The sequence below is a fragment of the Corapipo altera genome, unplaced genomic scaffold, assembly GCF_003945725.1.
Source record: "Corapipo altera isolate COAL_440 unplaced genomic scaffold, ASM394572v1 75, whole genome shotgun sequence".
In the NCBI taxonomy this organism is placed as follows: domain Eukaryota; kingdom Metazoa; phylum Chordata; class Aves; order Passeriformes; family Pipridae; genus Corapipo; species Corapipo altera.
In genome coordinates, this window is record NW_020884887.1 from 13978633 (window position 1) to 13990205 (window position 11573).

Consider the following 11573-nt stretch of genomic DNA (forward strand, 5'->3'; position numbering starts at 1 on the left):
CACACACTCACAGATCACACGTGTCCATACACACACACAGATCACACGTGCACACCCAGATCACACGTGTGCACACACACAGATCACACATGTGTGCACACACAATCACACGCGTGCACACACGCGGGTCACACGAGCGTGCCCTGCCCACCCGCGGGCACACCATCGCCCCCCGGCCCCTCGGCAGCACAGACGTGACGTGGGGCTGCAGAAAATTATTAGTTTTCCTGACTGGCCCCGAGGGTCAGGAAACACGAAATTACCATCTTCGCAGCCAATTTCGGAGGCACTAGACACTTGTGTGTCGGCGTCGGAGGGTTTTTCAAGCAGTTCCCATGGAAAAGGAAACTCCCCATCTCTTCTGATCACATACGACAGGTCCTGTGCATGTCTCCGGTAGCTTAAAACAACACACCGATATTTATTTTCCTTAATTAAGATTGCATAAGATAGCCCTGGGTCCTGGAGACTTTGCTACAGACTGTAATGACGCCATGTAAATTGTTTTTTATGACCCAATATACAACATATTGTCACATTCAGCCCTTGAATAGGAAGCTAAAAATCTCGGCCCCTATTTTTCTTGTTAATTAGGGTATTATTACTAGGGATATAATCTCATTACTTTTTGGGGAGGAGAAGAACTAGTTGGAGCTACTTTGAAAAGTACTTGAATATATTTAAATGAAGCAAAATCCGTCTTTCTGCTAATTGCTGATTTTGCATGACATAGAATTATTGTTCTGATTTCGGGGGCTCAGTTGATGCAGGGCTGAAGGAGATGAGAGGGGGGAAGGATGCTGTTTGCTTTTTTCCTGCTCGGTTTTCCCCTCCAAATGAATGAGCCGCCCCATAGGAAACTCCGTCTGCAAATTTCCATTCTTTTAAACATCCCAAAAATAAAACAAGATGCAGCCACTTTGAGGAATAATCATTTGAATGAAATATTTGCTACTTTAAGATTTTTTTTTTCCCCCTTCTTCTTTCAGATGATCCTCTTGTTTTGCATGTGAAAAAAATCGTCTGAGATTTACAGCCCTCCCAAATGGAGATAAAGCCTTGGCAATGAGTTGGAAACCTGTTGTAATCTGTGATCCAGGAAACAAAGAGCCTCATTAATGCAGAGACTTTGGTGAGCCTTTGATGTTAGCTAGCATAGCATTCACTCTCAGTTCCATTTGCATTTAAACATTCATAAAAACATCATCTCTGCTTCCTTTGCCTTAAGCAATTTAGGAGTAAAGTATAGCTTCTATTTAAAGAAACCCACTGTGGTGAGGCTTAGAATACAAATATCTCATAATCTTCAAGCAGAGCAAATATTTTATCCTACATTTCTGGTGGGCACATTTAATAATATTATATTTAAGACCCAAAATAAAAGATCCATCTTATTTTCATTAACCTTACACCACATATTCGAGTCAGAAGAGAAAACGGGCCCTGTTAATTCTAAATATACTACATTCCAATTTGTGGAAGGAAGAGAGTCCAGAGGATTTTACATTATTCGCAAGAGCTGAATTTTTGAAAACTGGGTGCCTACAGCAAGGTGCCTAAATCTGTATTTAGGCACACAACACTGAAAATTGTGAACAAGGTCAGGTTTATATATATATATATATATATATAATTTTTTTTTCTGAACTGCAGAATCTTCATGCTGGTTTTAGAAGGGAGTAAAAAAGATTTAAAAAAATTTAAAATTTTATTTTTAACAGAATTATAAAAGTAAAATACTAAAAAAAAAAAATCAAAGTAAACCTAACATGGAGATTTTCTTTCAAGAGAAGGCACTGTTGCTCCCACACGGCATCCTGAGGGAATGGCATCACGTGGGGAATTTGGGCAATCACTTAGAAAGCAAAGGCCTGTGTATCTTATTATTTTCAAAAGTCTTATTCCCCAACACAGCTGTGAGAAGTGGAACAGTGCAAACAACACTGGAAACGTTCAGCTGGGGTTGTCCATGTTCCCTGTACCATTAAAAATAACCGAGCAATGGAAATCAATCCCGTGTCACATCAGGAACTCTTGTTGGTCCCACTCTTAGGGGCAAATACAAGGAAATCTTTATGTTTGGTGCCGTGAGTCAGTGCAGCCAGACTGAGGTTTGAAGCATTATAAGCGAGTTTCCTATATGATGAATATCCGAAATTAAAAACTGAAATGGAAAACACTTAAAACCAACTTTACCTTGGATAAAATATTTCTGGAGCTGGATCAAAGGAAAACAAAAAGCCTGGCTTACTTGTCAGATCATATCTGCACTGAACTTCAAGGTTTGATTTGTATTATTTACATGGAAAAGGTCCCAAGAAACCAATTTGGCACTAAATATCTTCATTACGTTTTTTCGCTTGTATGGGTGATTAAATCAATCCAGGGTTCCTGTTTTAATTTTTTTTGAAAGGTGCAGCCATCTGTGAATTGAGGAACTTTTCTGATGTCATCTTGGTGCTTCAGACATACTTTCCCCCCCTCCTTTTTAATTTTTTTTTTTTTTTAATAAGGAAACTTTTAAAGGAGCATATTTGCTTTACTATTAGAGTTTCTAGCTGTCCTTCCAGTAACTGTTTAGAATGAAAGGTGTATGGTAACTTTTTAGAACATTTTAACTGTAACACCTGCAGGTAACAGTAAACCAGATTAAAATATAACCAAGTCTGTCTATTAGTCTGCCTGTACCTCATCCTGCATTTATCAACATGTTCCCTGAATGCTGTGTGTGAAACTCAGCACATGTATTTCATACTGTGCCATGCACAGCAGCACTGTGTGGCTTTACACGTCATGGTAAGTGAAGCCTCTCCTTTAAATTCAGTGTAAATGTTGTCACTAATTTCTCCAAGACAAGTGTTCCTCTCTCTGTGCTTTAAAAGGGGCTTCCTCAGAGTTATTTAATTTAGTTTATTTTTTTGTTGTTGTTCATTTACATTAACCAGTTTGGAGTGGCTCCCATTTTACTCTCTTTGGACACATTTTCATTTAATATGGGTAAGGGACACATCTATCCCTGGCAGGCTGAACATCCTACATCAGCCTTCCTATTTCATCTGCAGCAAATATGTTTCCCTGACATCCATATACAAATCTAAATATGCTTTAATTTAAACCCAGATTTATTTCAGCATGTTTTTGTAGCCTACATTAATCAATTACCTACTAACAGAGGAGTCTTCTACATATTTACCATTCTTTTGGAGAGAAACATTTGCACAACCATCCCATAAGGATGGTTTGATTGATAGACTGGCAGTGCCAGCGTTTCAGATGAGACGGATGAAAACTCCTGTGCAGGATTCCAGCTGGGAGCAGGAGCTCCTGGAGGACAGGCTGGTACCAGCTGAACTAATCCTGGCAAGTGACCAGCGTAAATCAGGCCACTGAAAGCTCTGTTTTGCCCAAAGGGGTTTACACTGGTGTAATTACCTCAGCATAGTCATAGCAGGAACATTTCCTTAGTCTAGACAAGCTCTAGTACGTAAAATAGATCTATCGTTTGCAACTGAAACATCTCAACCCAGCTGAGGCAGGAGCGAAGCCTCGTGTCCTCCTTCCCATGTGGCCTTTCCTTCCCTGGTGTGTGCCCAGGTACAGCAGGATTTGGGGTTGGGTTGGAACATCCTCCAGTTCTGTTGGTCTGTGACAGCAAAAAGGGTCAAGCAGCCGCTCGGCTGTTTCCTGACTGGATTCACTCTGCCCATCTTAGTCTTGCAGGATTTTAAGTGTTTATTTGACTTCATGCATTGATCTAAATGTACTTAGAGGATTCCCTGACAGCTGCCAAAAGTTTGCTTTTAAACTGCCAGCAGAAAATTGACTCCCTGATACTGCAGTATTTCGGTTGCTTTCGAATATCTACGTGCTTTTCTGGAAATGTTTCCAGCTGTTGGGACTGGAGACTCTGTTTTTCTCCTCTGGGAGTCCAGTAGCAAAGGCACTGCAGTCGACTGGCTGGGGCCAGCATCCTGCTTTCTCCAGGAAAAGAGGATAATCTCTCTCAAAAGACTTCATCAGATGTCAAAAGCCATAGTGTGAAATCCATTTGGGAGCCTGTGATCTTTGGATCTTGCCCTGCGTGTACAGCACAGCGTGGCACAAGCCATCATCAAATCCCCCAGTTTTGGGGTTTTTTTTACCCTCTGTTTTGGTTTTGTCAGATTATGAGACCATCTCTTTAAGCAATTTTCACTTAACAAGGCTTTTCTTTGTTCCTGATACCAATAACACTTCAGATTATTAAAGGACTTTAAAAGACTAATCTATTTTTCACTCTGTGTGTTTTGTTCACCTCTTGCTGTTGGAACTGGACCAAGCAACTGGCATCACATTTAATATTTCTTATTACTCTCACTGTCGGGTTCTCAGGCACTTTCCCAATGCTGAAAGATCTGAGTTTCCAACAGGAAGGACTATGTTTATTTGTTTACAAAAACACTTTTCCAGGGCTGTATCCTGTGGTCACACAATCATCCAAGGAGTCCCTGCTCTGATGACTCACGTCTCTAAATTAAAAGGATCCATGAAGATGGATTTGCAGAATCATACTCACTGCTTCCACAACCGTTTTTCCGTAAACTATAGGGAAAAATATGTTGATTTTCAGGTCTATAAAGCTTTATTTTTTACCAAACCGAAGTACAGGGCTCCTTTTTTCCTCTGACAGTGTCCTTAACATTTTAACCAAATCCTTCCAAGCCGGGTGCCTCTTGCTGTGCATTTGGTACAATTCACATAAAGTACACTTTGTCCTGGGATTCCTGTTTGAACATTGAATGGAACAAAGTACAGGAGAAATCCAAATATTGTTCTTTTAGCTCAGGCTCTGCTCAGACACGCTGTCCAGGCTGCAGTTGAGCCTGGCTATGAGGTTGTGACCCAGACCCAGCTTCCAACTGCTTCTTCCCTTGTGTATCTCCCACTGAAGGTGATCATATTCCACCAGACAGGGCAGCATAATTTCACATGTGGGCACTCCCCTACCTGCTTCTGTCTGAATGAGCTCATTTCTAAAGGACAGCCCTACTGTTAAAAGGGAATGAACAAGAAGTTAGTGGAGGGAAATGGTGGAGTCACCGTTTCTTGAAGTGTTTTAAAAAAACAAGTTCAGATGGCACTTTGTGATATGGTTTAGTGGGCAAGGGGATATTCAGTTGGAAGTTGTACTTGATGATCTTGGAACTCTTTTCCAACCTTGCTGATTCTGTGATTCTGTGATTCTAAGAATCATCTTGAAAAGTCTGGGTTATGTAGTTCAGAATGAGGAGCATTGCTGCCAATGGGGCCGGGTGGCAGCAATGAACTGCTGGACTGAGTGGCAGACAGTGAAATTGGGTTTGGCTGTGGGGACCTGGGACATCTGAACTGCTGCCTCTGGATGCTTGAGAGGGCAGTGAAAGGAACAAGACCCAAACTAGAGGCTGCTTCACTGAGAGGTACCTGCGGGGACTGGTGCTGCTGAGGAAAAGGGAAAAGAGTTTAGGATTATTACGACAGCCTTGGCTGCAGCTCTCCCTGTGATCCCCACATTAGCACATCAAACCTGTGCAGAGCAGAGCTGAAGGCTTTGGCAGGCTCCTGCCTTACACCAACACCCAGTTGGGTCTCATGGCAGGAAGCCCTCCCTGAGTCTTTGCAGTCGGATCAACTCCTTCCCAGTGCTGGAGCCACGCAGGAAGAAAAGGGGGATGAAATGGAAACAGCTGGTTGCAAGTGAGACTAAAGGGAAGCTGTCAGGATAGTGCTGGTGGGATACAGTGGCCAGATCAGAAACTAAAGGAAAATTATTCCAATGTCTAAAAGCCACCCATGTGATGTGTGGGGTATTGATCACTTCAGGTACATCCTGCACCACTTCCCATGGCAAAAGACGCCTTTCTCTGCATTTATTAGGGTGGGGTTTTTTCCTGCATTATTTTGGGGTTTTTTCCTAATGATTTTTACCTGTTGTGAGAAAGAATAAAATGACTGAAAGGATGAGGAGGAAAATGAAGCACAGAAAAGAATATGGGATGAGGGGGGATGCTGAGTTTATAAATGTTCCTACCAAAATTAGCGAAAGGAAAAGGAGGTAAGAACCGAACTTATTTAAAAATCTGAATCCAACAAGGCAGAGCTTTCTGCTGCTGAATGTAGAACACTTTCTTTACTACTTGGAATATGTTTTTATTTATTTGGCAGACATTATTCCTTTCAGATCTTTACTGATGACTTTCTCGAGACACACTGACAAGAAGCTGGGGTGAGCCTGTCAGCATCCTGCTTCTCTGCACTTCAGGCTGCAAAATGAAAGGAAAGGGAGGGTGTGTAAAAGCGGAAGGGAGGATTGTATTCCTGTATCATTTGTGCCATCCCCTCTATCCTTGCCACTTCCCTCTTGCCAGCAGTTTCATCCCTTCCCCCAGATCGAATGGATGTGGGGGTCCTTGTGCAGAGCAGGGCTGCTCTTACCTCCTCCTCTGTGCTTCTGAAACGGCTATAAAGAAACCAGATTAAAGCAGCATTAAAAGCTGTGTTACAAATCCCACCATATTAAGCAAGACAAATCTAATAGCTCTTTTTGGGCTAGCTGAACAGAAGGGGTGCCTTGGAGTTGAACTACATGTTTCAACAGTATGTTCTTCTGAAAAGTGTTGTATATGTGCCGACATCCGCTGCTGGCATGTGGACAGAGTGAAGCTTGCCAGCTCCTCCTAATCTGGAAAGAAGAGACATGCAGTGTTAAGTACATGTGTCATCACCAGTCATTCCCCCCCCCTCCAATTTTATCATTTGGTTGTGCAACACATTTGAACCAAGTCAGCCCATTTAGTTTAGATGAACTTAGGCCAAGTAACTGTACTGGAGCTGACTTCAGAGGCTTGAGAGGAGTTGCTGGAGTAGCTCTTCCATAAGTAAATGCAAACACTGTGTTATGATCCTTATTCTACTCCTCAGACAAAGGCCTTTTGGTAGGGTTGCAGTCAGAGGGAGGGAGGGAAAGCCCCTAAGAAAACAAACAAACTGCAGCCCATTGCATCATATGACTTTTGGCTCCCATCGTGTTAAATCTTACAGGCAAAACAGGGTCAGGCCTAAGCAGGGCTTACAAAGGGGACTCCAAGGAAACCCATGCTGCAAGGGATGGTTTTGGTGACTCAGTAGGTGACACAGGTTCTTCTGAGTCAGGACTGAACCAGTGTTCTTGCCTGATGTTAGCACACTCCAGCTTAGGACGTGTTTCAGACTGATAGCCTGGCAACTCATGCCAGTGAGGGTCCTGGAGACTTCTGCACTCACACAGATGGTGATTTCAGTCTCCTGGTTAGAGTCCAGCTGTAGTAATTGTGTTTCCCCCCTGCATCTACTTTGCCTGGTGTCAATTATTGCCCCCTTTAAGGCTGTGACCATGGTCAGCACCACAGCCCTGAAGTGTCTCTGGAGCTGCTTGTGCTGATCCTTTAACTCATCAGTTGAAAGGGAACACCTAGGTGACTCCAGCATCAGCTGCTCAGGGTTTAAATATTTAAGCAGGGGGCTCAGAGCTCCCTCCTCTCTCCCTATGAGGCTGCAGCACCGGTGGTGAGTGAGCTCACTTGTTGTGTGTGTCCCCGGGGGCTGGAGACCCACCCTGGGGTGACTGGAGCTGTCCTGTGTGGCTCTGCACTGTCCCACCAGCACTTCTCTGTCCATGGGGCACACTCAGGAGTTATCTACAGCTCTCCTCTGTTTTTCTTAAGTGGCTTTGGTGCTCTTTATCTTGCCCAGTAAGTGGGCTGATAACAGAAGCCCTGAGTGCAGTCAGGGTACATCTTAGTGGACCCTGGTCCAGACTTTAGCTCTTAAGACCCTCAGTTTTGAGCTGTATGAGATTTTATGTCCTTAACTCTGAGGTGAGTCCATTCTGATCTAGAATGATGCAGTAGCAGCAGATGATGCCTTTCTGAAGGCTGTGGAGATGGGGAAGGTGTGCAGTTGCCATAGGCAGTCTGGTCAGAGACAAAGAGAAGCTGTGAAAAGTTTTGGTGATTAGAGAAGAAAGCACAGGAGCAGAGACTTTAGAAGGATAAGAAGAAAAAGTATGTAAAAATGTGATCACCCATTTTAATGGCTAAACATGAATTATGTTATGAGATGCTTTCATCTTAGTGTAGGTTAGCATTCCCCAGCTTTTTATATTTGTATATAAATATTTTTCTTGAAGTAAAGTCATCCTAATTGGAAGTAAAAAGCTATTCTATGTCATTTATTTTAATACTCTAATATATTTCCCCTAGTTAATCATTGCTATTTCTAAATATAAATTTCCTTTCCTTTTCTTTCAAGTCACTTAAAATGAAAGGGCCTGCTTTACTCTTTGACCTTCTCTAACAAGCAGACCCTTGAAATGCACCATTTCCAGAAAGCAAGCTGTAGGAACAACAGATGGATTTAGTAAATTACAGCCTACAGATGAATTGTATGAGGAGTCAGTTTGGGATGGAGGCTTAAAATACACAGAAATTTTCTGTGCTGTAGCTTGTTTCTTGCTGTCAAACACTGCCTGGTAAATGTGTAGCTTGTGTGATGTTGGCTTTCTGTACTGATTGATTTGTAGAGCCGTTCCATCCCAAATTACCAGCTATTTGGGTCTCAGCCTGCAATCCTGCTCAACCAGGAGACTCTGTCCTCTAGGTACGTTTCGGTATTTTGCATTTCTTTTATTTGCTTAAGCTATTCTGACAGTCTACTTACTCTGATCAGCAGATTCTAAAACCTGTTTGTGGTTTCCCAGGGATTTTGTAGACAAATTATTAGTGTGTGTGTGTATTTGCAGGACGGGTGACTCCTAAATGATAAAAATGTAGTTCATAATCAAAGTGCCTTTCTTGTAACAATCATCTTGAGCGAGGCATTTACTTATCTCCCAACGTGTTAATCCTTTTCAGGATTAACAACTGATTTTTTTCAAAAGCCTGGTCTTTGGTTCTGCAGACCTGGTTGACACAACTAAATCTTTGTGAGTTCCTGAGGTGTGACTGTGCAAGGACAGTAGGAATATGAAGGTCCCCTCAATAGGTTTCCTCGACGTGATTTAGCTCTTGCTCTGGGGTTTGAAGCTCCATAATGTCTGTGATACAGAGCAGCACCAGCAGCAAGTTGTCATTGTGATCAAACACAAAGCTTCTGTGGGGAAGAATAAATTATTTGCATGGGTGTGATGAATACTTGAAGGGAATTTGATAAGTGGCATGTTGAGCACTGGGAAAATTTCTGAATATGATCCACGTTGTTCTTTGTGGTGTCAGAAAGTTAACACAGAAAGGATTTCATCCCTGGCTCTGGTTATTGCACAGTTATATTAAAGGTCTTATGAAATGAATCTATCTAAGAGAGAATGGTAATCGATATGAGATCAGACAGGCCTAGGGTTTTTTACATAAATAAGGATTTATTTCTACTCCTGTATTTGTAAGATGGTCAATAATTTCCCCTTTACAACAATTTCCCATGAAATGTCTGAGTTTGCAGTCCTTGAAGTCCCCTGCATTTAAATCAATCTGAAAGACTCCAGGGAGTCTCTGTATCAGGGTTTTGCATGGAGCCCATGGTTTTTGGTGTGGGACTTGCAGGAATCATGTCTACTCGAGCCAAAATATGATTCCCTTTTGTAAGGAAAAGATTCATGTGGTAATAACAAGGATGGCAATACCAACAGCCTTGTTAACACTTGGGAAACTTGTGCAAAATACCCTCAGTGCTGCTTTCTGCTTCCCCTCTGAGTGCAGGTGATGGTGCTAGTGGATGGAGTTCGTTGCTGCCCTGGTTCCAGTCTGAACCCACTGGGCACCTCTTGGGGTGCAGCTCTGTTCCCATCCCTAGCCATGGCCTGTCATCCTTCCAAAGGGAACTAATGCCTGTGGGGTTGGCTGTGCTTGCAGATCCCTCCTGAAATGGAGACAGTGCAGGGCAAATGTACCCAGGGACACGGATTGCAGGGAGCACCTGCCCAGCCATGTGGATCCTTCCTCTAGGGAACCCTCCTGTAGAAGTGTCTGGTGTTGTAAATGCTCTGCTGGCAGAGCAGGTCTTGGTGCTACAGCACTTAATGTGCTGGTACATCCAGTGGCCAGGCTGCAAATGCCATGCTCACACTTGGCAGTGGTGCTAAATTCTCCCAGCACTCACAGATCCCAGCAGGACTGCTTCCATGAGAAACTGTGACACAATGCAAAGTCTAACAATTCATTCCACTAAAGCAGCAACCCTGGTCTGTACCTATGAGCTTCTTCCAAGGCAGACACTGTGGGTGAAGACACATTTTCTTTTCTCCTTTTCCAAAGGTCCTTGTCCCATGGGAGTTATCTGCTCAGTGGGTTTCATGGCATTCCTGGAGCTACTCAGATGTAAAAGGTGATGCACAGTGACCTGAGCAGCTTTTCTGTGCTGTGATTTGTCACTGCTCTCAGCTTTGCAGCTCCATAATATGAGTCATTGACACAAGATTTTGTTGAGTTGTCACAGTCCTTTCCTTGAGCTGCTCAGGGCAAGGCCACATAACAGTTCAAGATCTGAAATGTCCACCTGAAACTCTCCAGAGAACTGCTTAGGGAGGCAGAATGTAATTACCCATGTTGGAGTCTGGCCAGGCTTCCCAGGTTAACACCTTTCATCTTGACATCAAATCTTTAATGACCACATGTGGTAAAGACATTTGTTCAACATCTCATTTGGGAATAGGGCATTGTCTCTGTGCCTCTGTTGTCATGCTGGGGTATTGGTTCAGTATTGGTTTCAAGGAAAATTGCTCTCAAAGTTGCCAGCAATACTTTAGGGACAACCACACATTTCCTCTGGAGATCCTTATTTGAGTATAAGCAGGACCTACTGGTCTGATTGTTTTTGGTTTTTTTTCCCGTTCCTCCAAACGATTTATTCCTCTGTCCTCCTTACAAGCTAACAGTGAACACTGTAATTACCCTTATTTTCAGGCTGCCAAATAAAGTAATTAGAGAAATAGGCATTATGATTTTGGAAAGATACATTAGAAAATGAAGGGGAGTGATGAGAGCATGTTCTCACAGTGCCAATTAAAACACTGCTGAGGAGATTCAACGCTTCTTCCTGGCAATCCAAGCAGACAAAAGAGATTCACAGGGATTTACTCAAACAGAGGGATGGCAGAAATGCTCCTCTCTGCTTCTAAGCATACAGATATCCAGCCAGGGAAATTACCTGTGGAGTGACTTTCCTTAGCACTAGGCACCATTTAGAAATGCTGGAACAACATGAAGCATCTTTAAGAAAAATATTTGTTCTCGTATCTGAGATGGTCTAGTTGAAGCAAAGACTCATGAGTTGCATTTACTTATTACTTAGTCTTGTTTAGACTCTGTCAAAGACTTCTCTTTAGAACCATTAAGCCCATTAAACTTTCCCTGCTATTAATGTCTATTTAACTGTAACTTTTGCTTAAAAAGAATTAAAAATATCTAGGTTGTGGGGGTTTGAGGCACACTGAACAGAAGCACAAAAAGAATGTGTGCATGGGGGTCAGGGAGATCGGGAATATCTCGTAGTGTACTGAATGCAGACTCTATCCAGGTGCTAAT